The 12,324-nt window shown below is 43.4% G+C and overlaps 1 protein-coding gene across 5 annotated transcripts in view; it reads right to left on the bottom strand.

Annotated features, from left to right (window-relative positions):
• The window catches only part of LOC311594173 (protein NDRG3), a 63,874-nt gene that overhangs the window by 50,945 nt on the left and 605 nt on the right, over window positions 1-12,324 (bottom strand). The gene's annotated exons all lie outside the window — the stretch shown is intronic.

Below are 12,324 nucleotides of genomic sequence, written 5' to 3'. Positions count from 1 at the left end.
TGGGCAGAATGATCTTTTTGGGTCCTGAACAGGACTGGCATTCTGAACTCTCTGTAAGTGTAGCCCTTCAATCCGTACTTTCCTCAGGGTGAGTGCTCAACTTATATTTCATACTTCACTGCAAATCTAAGAGGGCAACCAGTTAGCAGCCTAGGATCAACCAAGAACTTGGGGGCCAGGTGTGGTGGCGCACGCCTTTAATCCCAGCACTCTGGGAGGCAGAGGCAGGCGGATCGCTGTGAGTTCGAGGCCAACCTGGTCTACAAAGTGAGTCCATGACAGCCAAGGCTACACAGAGAAATCCTGACTTGAAAAACAAAACAAAACAAACAAACAAAACGAACTTGGTAAAGGTACCTTTGGTCTGACCCTAAGGAACATGGGAGTCTGTGTTGTGAAATTTCTAGTGCTTAAAAAAAAATTTTTTTTAAGCAGTAATAAAGTACTGTCTTATTTCCTAGCTTTCTTCCATGACCAAGGTAATTTGCTATTGTTGGCTTTGTCTGGACATACCAACACCAAGATATTCATTTGTATTCTAGGAGCAAAGTCAATCACTTTTGGTCTTAGAAAAATTGCAGACACATTATCAAAACAGAATGTAGGCAGCAAACAAGAGGCATACTATGGGAGAAATAGCTGGAAGGGGTCAGCTACACCTAGTCCTGACGCAGTTACAGCTAAAAGAGACAGGAAGTACCCAGAGGCTGGGCCAGGGCTCTGGACAGCACACAGACTCACATGTATCCATGGCCTCTCTCCTAATAGCTCGTTGATCATCACAATGAAAAATAGAACTGCTGGCATCTTTGCTGTTACAGAGATGGAAAAACTGAGGCTTAAGAAGATAAACAGACCAACTAAACTACTACCACTAATAAATGGCACAGCTGGGATTGAAACTCAAGTTTTCTAACTGCAAATGTTGACTTTATTTCACACGGTTTCACACACAGGCTCACTGATCATGACAGACAAAGACAGTGTTGGGGGGATATGTTCTGTGCATCATGATATTTGGTAAAACCCAGACATTTACAACGAGATGGCAATAGCATCCTCCTCCAAAGTCTTTAACAACCAACAAAACTGCCTCCATACAATGCCAAATAACCCTGTAGGGCATAGACATCAGTTAAGAAAACCACCCTTCCAGCCGGGCGGTGGTGGCGCATGCCTTTAATCCCAGCACTCGGGAGGCGGAGGCAGGCGGATCGCTGTGAGTTTGAGGCCAGCCTGGTCTACAAAGTGAGTCCAGGACAGCCAAGGCTACACAGAGAAACCCTGTCTCAAAAAACAAAACAAAAAAAAAAAGAAAAGAAAAAAGAAAACCACCCTTCCAAGTTTCACCAGTGGTGTTTCCATGTGTGTCCAACCTTACCAGGAAGAAAGAGGGCCGCCTTCCACCACATCTAGTGTTTGGAACATAGCATGGAGCTGAGAGAAGCTTCCCCAGTGCAGAGGTGAGATAGCTAAGGGCGAGGATGGCCAGGAGATTCCCAACAGAGGTGAGAATGGTGGATCCTAAAAGGATATGCTTGAATAATTGGAGTGCAGGAGGACAAACGAGAATGTTCAAGGTAAAAAAAAAATGTATCACACATAATACAGCATTGTAGCTTTCAAAGAAGGCAAGCTACAAAGGAAACTGAGTCAGGAAAAAAGGGCACACAAACCACTTTATTGTATGGACAACACTGCTGGTTTCTAAGAACGACACAGAAGCTTAGCTTAGCTTTATCCATTGTTTGGATTGCTGACGTCTTTGCCAGGTGTGGATAAGCCTTTCATCTCAGCACTTGAAAGGCAGAGGACGGTGGATTGCTGTCAGTTTGATGCTCGGTTTGTCTATATAGTGAGTTTAGGCTAGCCACAACTATACAGTGAACCTCTACAGAACTAAAACCAAAGAAGAGGGGGAAGAAGTAGAGGAGAGAAGATGTGACAACACCTTCGCCCCTTGGTGCCATCTCCACAGTGCCACTCTAGCCACGCAGGTCCTGCAGCAGCCAGACTAAGACAGGCTAGAATCTCACACCAGACACAAAACCAGCAAAAGAGGTCCCCATGCCCAGGTCACATGGCAAAACCACAAACAATATGAAGGCTGAGATAATATGTTTTCCTCAAACCCACTACTCCTATAGAAATGCTCTCCAGTGAGAATGACCTAGGCAGAACTTAAAAGAACAATCATAAACATAAAATTTCAAGGAGTTGAAAGAGGGCATGAGCAAATGCCTCAGTGAACTTAGAGGATGGGAACAGACTCTTAGTGAAGTCCAAGAAGACACAAGTGTAAGGCTGAACGAAACGATGAAGACAATTCCGGATCCGAGACTGAGCTTAGGAAAGAGACAGAAGTACTGACGAGAGCTTAAACTGAAACAAGATGGAACTGAAAAACTCAAAAGCCCAGTTAGAAAATTCCGGGGGGGGGGGGGGGGGGAGCCTTACCAGTAGGATGGATGAAGCAGAAGACAGAGTATCAGGACTTGAAAACAAAGTAGACAAATTGGACCATTCAAACAAATAATGTGAAAAACAAACAAAAAGCATGAAAGAAACTTTGTGACACAATGTAAAGACCAAATATTGCCAGGCAGTGGTGGTGCACACCTTTAATCCCAGCACTCAGAGAGGCAGACGCAGGTGGATGTCTGTGAGCTCAAGGCCAACCTGGTTACAGAATGAGTTTCAGGACAGCCAAGGCTGCACAGTGAAACCCTGTCTTGAAAAAAAAAAAAAAAAAAAAGAGTACTTGCTGTTCCTCCATAGGACCTCAATTCAGTTCCCAGTACCTGCCCAGCAGCTTACAAGGGTCGTTAACTCCAGTTGCAGCAAACCCAGCAGTCTCTTCTGGCACATACATAAATTCAACAAAACACCCAAACACAAAATAAAAATAAAACTTTTTATTTTTAAATAAAAACCAAAAATTTTTAAAGTTTTATTTTTATTTTTTCAACATTTTACTTTTATTTCTGTATGTGTATGTGTTGGTATGCACATGCACATGTACTGTGGATGCCAGAAGAGAGCGCTGGCCCTCCAGGAACTGAGTTCTAGGCAGCTGTGAGCTGCTTGACATGGGTTCAGGAATGGAACCCAGGTCTTCTGCAAGAGCAGCAGGTACTGTTAAAACCACTGAAAAGCCGGGCGTGGTGGCGCACACCTTTAATCCCAGCACTCAGGAGGCAGAGGCAGGCAGATGGCTGTGAGTTCGAGGCCAGACTGGTCTACAGAGTGAGTCCAGGACAGCCAAGGCTGCACAGAGAGGCCCTGTCTTGAAAAACCAAAACCAAACCAAAACAACCACTGAGCTATTTCTTCAGATCCCTAAATAAATCTCAAAAAATAAAAAAATTAAAAAATTTTTAAAAAGGAAGGAACCCAGCACTCGGGAGGCAGAGGTGGGCAGATCGCTGTGAGTTTGAGGCCAGCCTGGTCTACAAAGTGAGTCCAGGATAGCCAAGGCTAACACAGAGAGACTCTGTCTCTAAAAACCAAAAAAAAAAAAAAAAAAAGGAAGGAAGAAAGCAAAGGAAATCTAGTGGGTGTAATGGCACACGCCTTTAATCCCAGCAGAGGCAGGTCAATCTGTGAGTTCAAGGCCAGCATGGTCTAGTCAGTGAGATTCAGGGTTGTCTCAGAAAGCAAACAAATAAAACCAACGAACTGAATGAGTGAGTGAGTTCATAACTGGTCAACAGGCAGAGAACAACGGACTGTGTGGTGCTCAACCCTAGTCAATACATCTACACCACAACCCCTGTACCCAAGACTCAAGGAGCATCCCCAAAGAAAGACTAAGAGCCAGATGACCAGGCCACCTGCTGCCTGCCAGTACCTTCCAGGCATGACAGGGATTGTGCACCCATGAAATCTCAATAGTATGGTTGCCTGAAGAAGACACGCATAATGACAACAGCAGTTGACATGTCAGTGTAGATGGGGGAAATGTCACAAAGCCCACACTAGACGAAGAGCTACAAGAAATCAATGGCTGCTGGGGGGGGGGGGGGCACGGACGGACGACAATCATTTTTCTCTAGGGACAAACTCCCTGGAAAGTTATCTAATCCAAAAAATGGTCAGCCCTAAACATAAACATAGGGACTACACTAGGTGGACCAACCAGGTCATGAATTCGAGAAGGAGTTAGGAGAAGATACAGGAGCTGGAGGGAGAAGAGGAAGAGGTGGACATTATGTAAACACAGTAGGAATTTCTCATGAATTAAAGCATTTAAGTTAAAAGCAAACAGAATCCTTGATCTACAGTTTTCTTAGCTCTAATTGGACCTGGGAGCTTGAGAGAGCTCGGCCTCAATCCTAAAGATCACTTTAGTTATTTGCAGCAGGGCCCAGGCATTGTTTTTTAAAGGTCTATAGGTAATTCTTAAATGCAACTAGGGCTAGGAAGCACTGGTCTTCAGCAGTGTCCCTTTCCTCCAATAGGGAAGAGACACAGAAGGTGTTAGTATTTGACTAACTCCACACACCTGAATGTGTATGGGGCTAAGGCCACTGCTTAGAAACCAAGCTCAGATTCTGGAAGCTATTCCAGACCCTGGGCTACATTCCATACTTCCATTTATAAGAAACACAATTATGTGATGACTTGGCTCTTAAATTCTGTCAGGCTTAAAGCCTGAATTAATCTAATCATAAAACCATTGACTTAAGCATCCTCCCAAGCATCTGAGGTAACGGATGTTGGTTTCACTGCTGTCCCCTGAGGGCCCTTAAGAAAGCAAAGGATCTCAAGAGACAGCCCTAGAAGCCACATAAACAAACCATGGAACAAACAGACCTTTGAAAATCTAGCTCAGAGTATTCCCTGTGCAAATGAAAACTTGGGTATCTCTTTACAGGGAAAAACAGTTTCAGAAGCCACCTTCCTCCCTATATAAGCAAAAAAGAGGGGAGTGAGGGTAAAAGGTAGAGCTCTTCATTCTAACAGGAAACACCCTTGCTTCCCCTTGGCCCTGGATAAGGTACAACCACACCCGTTAAGCAGGCCCACCCTTCTGCTATGTCATTCTTGGGTTCTGGCAGCAGGTGGTAAATAGATTTGGAGAGACTGCCAAACTGAAAATCTGAGTCTACCCTATGTGTTCATTTTATTCATTCCAGGGTCTTGATACAGATAACGGCTAGAACAAAGCAATCCCCATGGAGGGAATCTTGTTAATTACAGACCCCCGACCAACTGAGAGTTTTCTAGCACAGGGCTTATCTACAAAGCAACTCTAGCACCGGAAGCTACCCTTCTGCCTTCCGCTCTTGAAGGACGCAGCTCAAGATGCTAGGGAAGCTACTGCTGGCAAGGCCTGGTACAGAGCTTGGAAGAGCTCCTGGTTCCTAGCAGCTGAAGGCAGAATCTCTGAAAACAATTTGTTCCTTTCTACAGTCTGGATGGGGTAAAGGACAAGCAAGAGCCCTGAAGGCAGTGCTTCACGCTCATACCTGCCATGGCTGCTGAAGGCTTTAGCCATTCGTTATTTCATGGTATGTCCCAACACTTATAAGATCATTGATTCTTTATTTTTTTCAGGTTTGATTTCTGCAGAGGTTTGAATGAAAATAGCCCCCACAGGCTCATATATTTGAATACGTGGTCCTCAGTTGGTGGAACTGTTTGCGAAGGATTAGGGAGTTGTGGCCTTGTTGGAGGAAGTGTGTCATTGGGGCTTGGGGGCTTCAAAAACCCATACCGTTCACTCTACCTCCTAGTTGTAACTCAAAATGTAAGCTCTCAGCTGCTGGTCTAGCACCATGCTGCCTGACTGCTGCCATGCTCCCTGCCAGGATGCACACGGACTTAACGAAACTGTAAGCCCCAAATAAACTCTTCCTTTTATAAGTTGCCTTGCTCATGATATATTATCACAGTAATAGAAAAATAACTAGACATTTCTAAAGTCTACTATGAATTTCATGATCAGCAAATTTTGAAAACAGAAAAGCAATATACAAAATTTGACCATTCTTACAATGAAGAAACCAACACCTACCTAAGGTTTCTGGAAAAGCATTCTACCTGTGGGATGTCTAAGGACTCAAGTTACGTTCCAGTCAACACAGGTTCACACCATGTCAACACAGTGACTTTGAAGAAGCAGCATCTTCCAAGGCTAAAGACTGTTGGGAGGACTCTGCCCCACCCCCAGCTTCTTGACTGAACAGAGACAGTAACCTGATCTCTTGCTCTGATGCTGCCAAGACTCAGAGATTAATATACAATGCCCCTGACACTAAGATCTCATAACTTAAAACAAACAAACAAAACCAAACAACTCAACTTTTTTTTTTTAATACTGGATATCGAAATTAGGTCCTCATGCATGCCAGACAAGGACTATAAATAACACCAGGCTCATTCACTTTTAACCATGATCTGAAACCTAAGGTAGGAAAATGCAGACACACTCTAGGATAAACCTGTCATTTCTAACAAGCTGTTTTTTTTAAAACAAATGCTACCTCTTGAAAAATTACCACAATTATGAATTTATAAGATGACATGATTTCAAATTTTAAATTATAATTTAAGAGTTGGGAAGTAATTTCAGAGTATATTTACGATCTACTTAAATTTTCTTATCCTAATTTATTGGATTTATACGTTTGCAAGTCATCATACTGATAGTTTCCCCAAATGACAGCTATTTTCCTAAAAGTTAAAACAGTATCGTCCTTAAAGATACCGAAATATAAGCCAAAAGGTCTTAATGAGTCACAAGATGAAGTGTAAGGAATGCATGTATTAGGAACTGAATATTGATCAACTAAAAATTCAGACTGTAGACTGTGGGTGTTAGGTGGAAAGATGACACAGTCATAGCTTGGGGGAAACTCCTCTACACTTAGGGAATTAACATATTTAAAAATGTATGAGTGTGTGTGTGTGTGTGTGTGTGTGTGTGTGTGTGTGTGTGTCTCATGTGTGTGACACCTTTGTGGAGTCAGTCTCTCCTTTCACCATTAATACGGGATCCAGGGATCAAACTCAGATCATCAGGCTTTGCAGTAAGAGCTTTCACCCACTAGGCCATCTTGTTGGCCCCAGAAAACTAATCTTAGTTTACTATATTAAGTCTCTGGGAAAGACAAAAAGTAACATACATAGGTAGGGTGACTAACAGTTCTATGCTACACAGCCCCACGTTAGATTTAATAGCATAGCATGCTCAGTACTGTAATTAATGTTTACATGGAAGGCAAGTCAGCAAGCAAAGAAGACACAGTTCTTCCACAGGGCACCCCTATAGCTAGCAACAATAAATATTTACTCAGGACTGACAGTACATCGAGCCCTCTTGGGTACTGTAAGAAACAGAATTTTTTGAGAGAATACCATTCCAGGGAAAGACCAAACCTAGAGCCTGGGGCATACCACGCATGAGCTCTACTACAGAGTTGCATACCCAGTTAAAGTAATTCATTTTTCTATTTAAAATATCCTCCATATACCAATCAATAGTATATGAATGAGTACATATGAAAGGACAGTAATGACAAAATTATAGGTTACTGTTATAAATACAATAGAGTTAGCACTATAATTAAAGTGTGTGTGTGGTTTTTTGTTTGTTTGTTTGTTTGTTTGTTTTTTCATTTACCAAAGTAAATCCTAGCAGGTTTTACCTTTAATCCCAGCACTCGGAAGGCAGAGGCAGCTAGATCTCTGAGTTCCAGGTCAGCCTGGTCTACAAAGCAAGTTCCAGGACAGCTAGGGCTACATGGAAAAACTCTGTCTCAAAAAACAAAATAAACAAACAAACAAACCCTGAAACCTGTAAATATATGTTTTCAATCTTGGCAAGTTTTTGTGTGCTGCTCTCAAGTAGCCTGTCTCTTAAAGGGGAAAAGCAGATTTCTCAGAATAGATAGCACTTTTTCTGCATTAAACCTATAGTATTATTAATCTTTGGACTTCAGAGGGCCCCTCCCCTCCCCAGTGCACCTTTCTGAGATGGTCTCATGTAATCTAGGTTGGCCTCAAAGTTGCTATGTGATAAAAATACTATTGATCCTCCTCTTCTGCCTCCCTGAGTCCTTCCTAATGAACTGCTTCCTTTCCTATCTCTCTCTCTCTCTGTTTCTGTCTCTCTCTCTCTGTCTGTCCCCCACCTCTCTCTCTCTCTCTCTCTCTCTCTCTCTCTCTCTCTCACACACACACACACACACACACACACACACACACACACACACACACACACAGAGCTCCCACCCCCACCCCCAACAACCAAACAAAAGCAAACCTCCCAGTTGGTTTTCTTTCCTACTGTCCTCATTTCTTGCCTGGATTTGACCATCTATTCATATATTAGTGCATATTATCAGCTAAGCAGGGCGCTAGGCTCAGATCCCTGCTCCTGGGAAGCTCACTTGTGATGCTAACTAACTAGAGTTGTTATCTGCAGAGCCCTCTCACCAGACCCCAAGCTTTAGCAAAGGCTTTGTATGTCCAGAAGCTACCAGCATCTTCCATACAGCAGGTACTAAAGATGTCTGTTGTATGCCTAGATCACTTTAGCAAGCTCTTTTTAAAATCTGTAAATATTTTAGTACGAATCTTCAAGAAAGACTCTTTTTCTTTGCTTTTTAAAATACAAAAGCAATACATGCACAATGCAAAAATAATACACACACATACAATAGTATAAATTTTAAAACTCAACTCCCTAGGCTTCTACATCCCGTTTTTTTTTTTAAAAGTGATTATTATGGTATTATATATATATATATCCAGAACTGACCCATGCCAGTAACACACATAGTCAGTCTCAGCCTTAGCCTCCCCCGCTTCCTCCCTCCCTCCCTCCCTCCCTCCGTCTGTCTCTAGAACAAGCTCTTTGGCCTTTTCTGACTAGCTTTTCAGCATTCTTGTCTAACGGCTCTCAAAGTGTGGCCCTCAGACTAGGAGAACCGACATGATCTGGGAATGGCTTAGAACTGCCAGTTCTCAGGCTCCCTCCTAAGACTACTGAATCAGAAACTCTGGAGGCAAGCCAAGCAATGCGCTAATAAGCTGTCTAGTTGACTGATGCTCAGTAGAGGTTAAGAACTACTGTTCTTGTAGTGGCGGTGGTGGTGCACGCCTTTAATCCCAGCACTCGGGAGGCAGAGGCAGGCGAATCGCTATGAGTTTAAGGCCAGCCTGGTCTACAAAGCGTGTCCAGGACAGCCAAGGCTACACAGAGAGACCCAGTCTTGAAAAAACAAAAAACAAAACAAACAAACAGAAAAAGAACTACCGTTCTGATACAGTTTAGCCAGGTCTTTTTGGTTTTGTTCTTTTACCCTTTATGCATGGCCGACACAGTTACCCTGCCTCAGTTTATCACCCACACTTCAAAATGCTCTACCTGTCCTTTCAGTTCTGTCAAGCTCTGAAAATCCTAATTCTCCACCAAAGTGGTCTCACTGCTGTCGTGCACACTACTCCTCTTGACCTCTTGCCCAGCTCCCGCGGCCACACCTCCGCCCTCCGCCATCTACCTAGATACTATCTGTACCCTGTCTTCAGTGGCCAAGAACAGTTATCGTCTCCCTAATCGACCAGGTGCACCTTACAGCCACAAATGTATTTATCTCCTCTACTCCATGATCTAAACACATTCCTGGAATTTTAAGAGTTGCTGGTTAATGTCTTCATGCAGAGAAGAAACATTGGTAAACGTAATAAAATAAAAATGGTTCTGGGACCCGCTAGTCATGTTCTCTACCACTGGCCTACCCCCTTAGCCCTGGAAAATTCTTAATGAATAAAAAGTCTAGAGTGTCAAGCTGTAGGCTAGGTCTATGACCTCGGACAAATTCAGTTCTCAGGACACAATGTACCAGAGTGAGAAGGTTAGACCAATGCTTGTTTCCAGATTGAATATAAGTCTATGGTATTTTATAACCTGGGTGTGGGGGCACATGCTTGTAAGCCCAGCACTTAGACAGAGGCAGGAGGGTCAGGAGTTGAAGGCCAGCCTGGGATACAAGAGACCCCATCTTGAAAAAAAAAATTCCCACATTGAACTCTCACTTCACTATTTTGTCATTATGCTTTGCTTATAATATAATGTGCCAGTTTTTAGATAGGTCACAGTTAAATAGTGTTCCCTAGTTAGCTAGTAAACTGCTCAAAAAGGAACCATGTTTTATTCAGTTCTGACTTATCCACAATACTCATTACCATGCCTTATACACAATAATAGTTCATTGTAATATTGGGAAATCATTTTTTAAAACTCCTTAAGGAGTTTTATTAGGGCCTTTCAGTGGGTAACGGTACTTGCCTGGCACCCTAAATTCAATCCCTGAAGCCCATATAAAGGTGAATGGATAGGGCTGACTGCACACAGTCGCCCTGACTTCCACATGCATGGCATAGTATGTGTGCCTCAATAAATACAGTTTACAGAGTTTAAAGGAACATTATTAAGTCAGATGTGGTGGTTTGTGTGCCTATAATCCTAGTATTCCAGAGGTTGAGGTCAAAAGACAGGAGTTGGAAGATAGACTGGCCTACAAAATGAGGCTCTGCTTAAAAATAATAATAAAATAATTGGGCTGACAAAATGGCTCAGCTGGTGAAGGTACTTTCCCCCAATCCTGCTGGCCTGAGGATCAACCCCCAGGGCCCACACAGTAGAAGAACTGGCTCTCCAGAACTGTTCTCTGACCTCCACAAGTACCCTAACATATGCACGGCCATAGGCATAGGCACTGGCACACACACATACAGATAAGTAAATCTAAAAACTAAACCAAACAATAGCAGATTCATTTATGAGGAAAACTTATGCACATATCTAATGTCCTCAAGAGGCCCTTCTGAATCTTATTAATTTTTACTATAAATATCATGTATTGGTATACAATAAAAACTACAATCACTCTGATGTCACCTAGGGTAATAAGCCACACAAAGTAAAAGAATGGAAAAAAATGCATCTCACGTGAACTTCAATACAAATTAAAATGACATAAGCCTCAGGCACTCCTACTGCCACACAGAAATAAAACACCCCTGTAGGCTAAAGAAGCATATACAGCTCCGCCGCTGGACAGATTTCTAGAAGCAAGACCATTATCTGCAAACTCGCAAAAACGAAAGGGTAGACTAAGGCTGAGTGGGGAGAATCAGAAGGTAGGTCTAAAGGGAGGGGCAGCAAAGCAAAACTGAATGGCAAGAGGACATCACCCTTTGAGTAATAACAAGGGACAGTGGGCAGTCAATATTTACCAGGGGTTTAGGAGCCAGGCATTTGGGGGTGCAGAGACGAGACGGTGCCTGACGTGGACGGACTAACACAACTGGGGATAAGACACAGGCCTGTTGTGCATCATCTAATTCTAGTTGGGAAAATTAAGCAGGGAAGGCTTTCCAAGGAAGGAGAAAAATTTTTGTGGAGCCTTTGAAGTGTGGAGGAGGACTTGCAAAGGGAGGAAAAGGCAGTCTGAGCTAGTTATTTTGGGGACCAAAAAAAAAAAAAAAACCAACACATTTTTATAGCTGTTCAATTTGGAACTCAAATCAAAGGAGGTGTCTTAGAATCTGCACCGTCGTGTCAACGCTTTCCCTTTTGATCTTAAAGCCTGAAAATGTTCGGGACCAGCTTTGGAGAAGAGCCAGAGAGTCCCAAAAGGAGGTGAGTCCAGGCTAAATCTGCTCTGTCACCTCCACAGGTCCAGCCAGGCCAGCTAGCCTAGTCGCAGCAGCTAGAGAAGGAAGGCTAATTATACCTTGGGGGCTGGGGGGTGGGGTGGGGGGTGAGGCAGGCAAAGCTTACAGTGTTCTGTCAGGGGAAGCCACCAGGGGAGAGCCTCCCAGCTTAAACCCTAAGGCTCCAAGTCTACCTGTGACAGGGAGGAGAGCTCCACAGGGGAGGAGGGGGGCGGGGGGGAGGGGGGAGAAGGCTTCAAGAAAAAAGAAGGGGGAAAGCACCGGATGGGGAAACAGTGAGGTACGAAGGCGAGCTCCCTTGGCACAAAACGGGTATTTGGAAGAGAGCCAGCTCATATTAACACCGCGATTGTTATCACAACAGCACTTCCATCGAACTGACAGGAAGATAAAAATTCTATTCGTAGCCCACTTTTACGACGTCTAAAAGCAACTCTAGAAACGACAACTGTATTTCCAAAAAGAAAAAAAAAGAAAAAAAATTAAAGACACAAGATCAAATCTCACCAGCTCTGGCCATCAAAGTCTCAATGCCCCCACGAGTTAAGAGAGCTGGCCGTGTCACTTGTCAGTCGCATGACCTTGGACACGGCAATATCACCTCTGGGTGCCTCAGTTTCCTTGGCTACAACGTGC

Source organism: Acomys minous (genome assembly GCF_964271855.1).
Source record: "Acomys minous genome assembly, chromosome: 3".
Classification (NCBI taxonomy): Eukaryota; Metazoa; Chordata; class Mammalia; order Rodentia; family Muridae; genus Acomys; species Acomys minous.
Note: the sequence above shows the minus strand (reverse complement) of the source record. Positions and strands in the feature narration are given on the sequence as shown.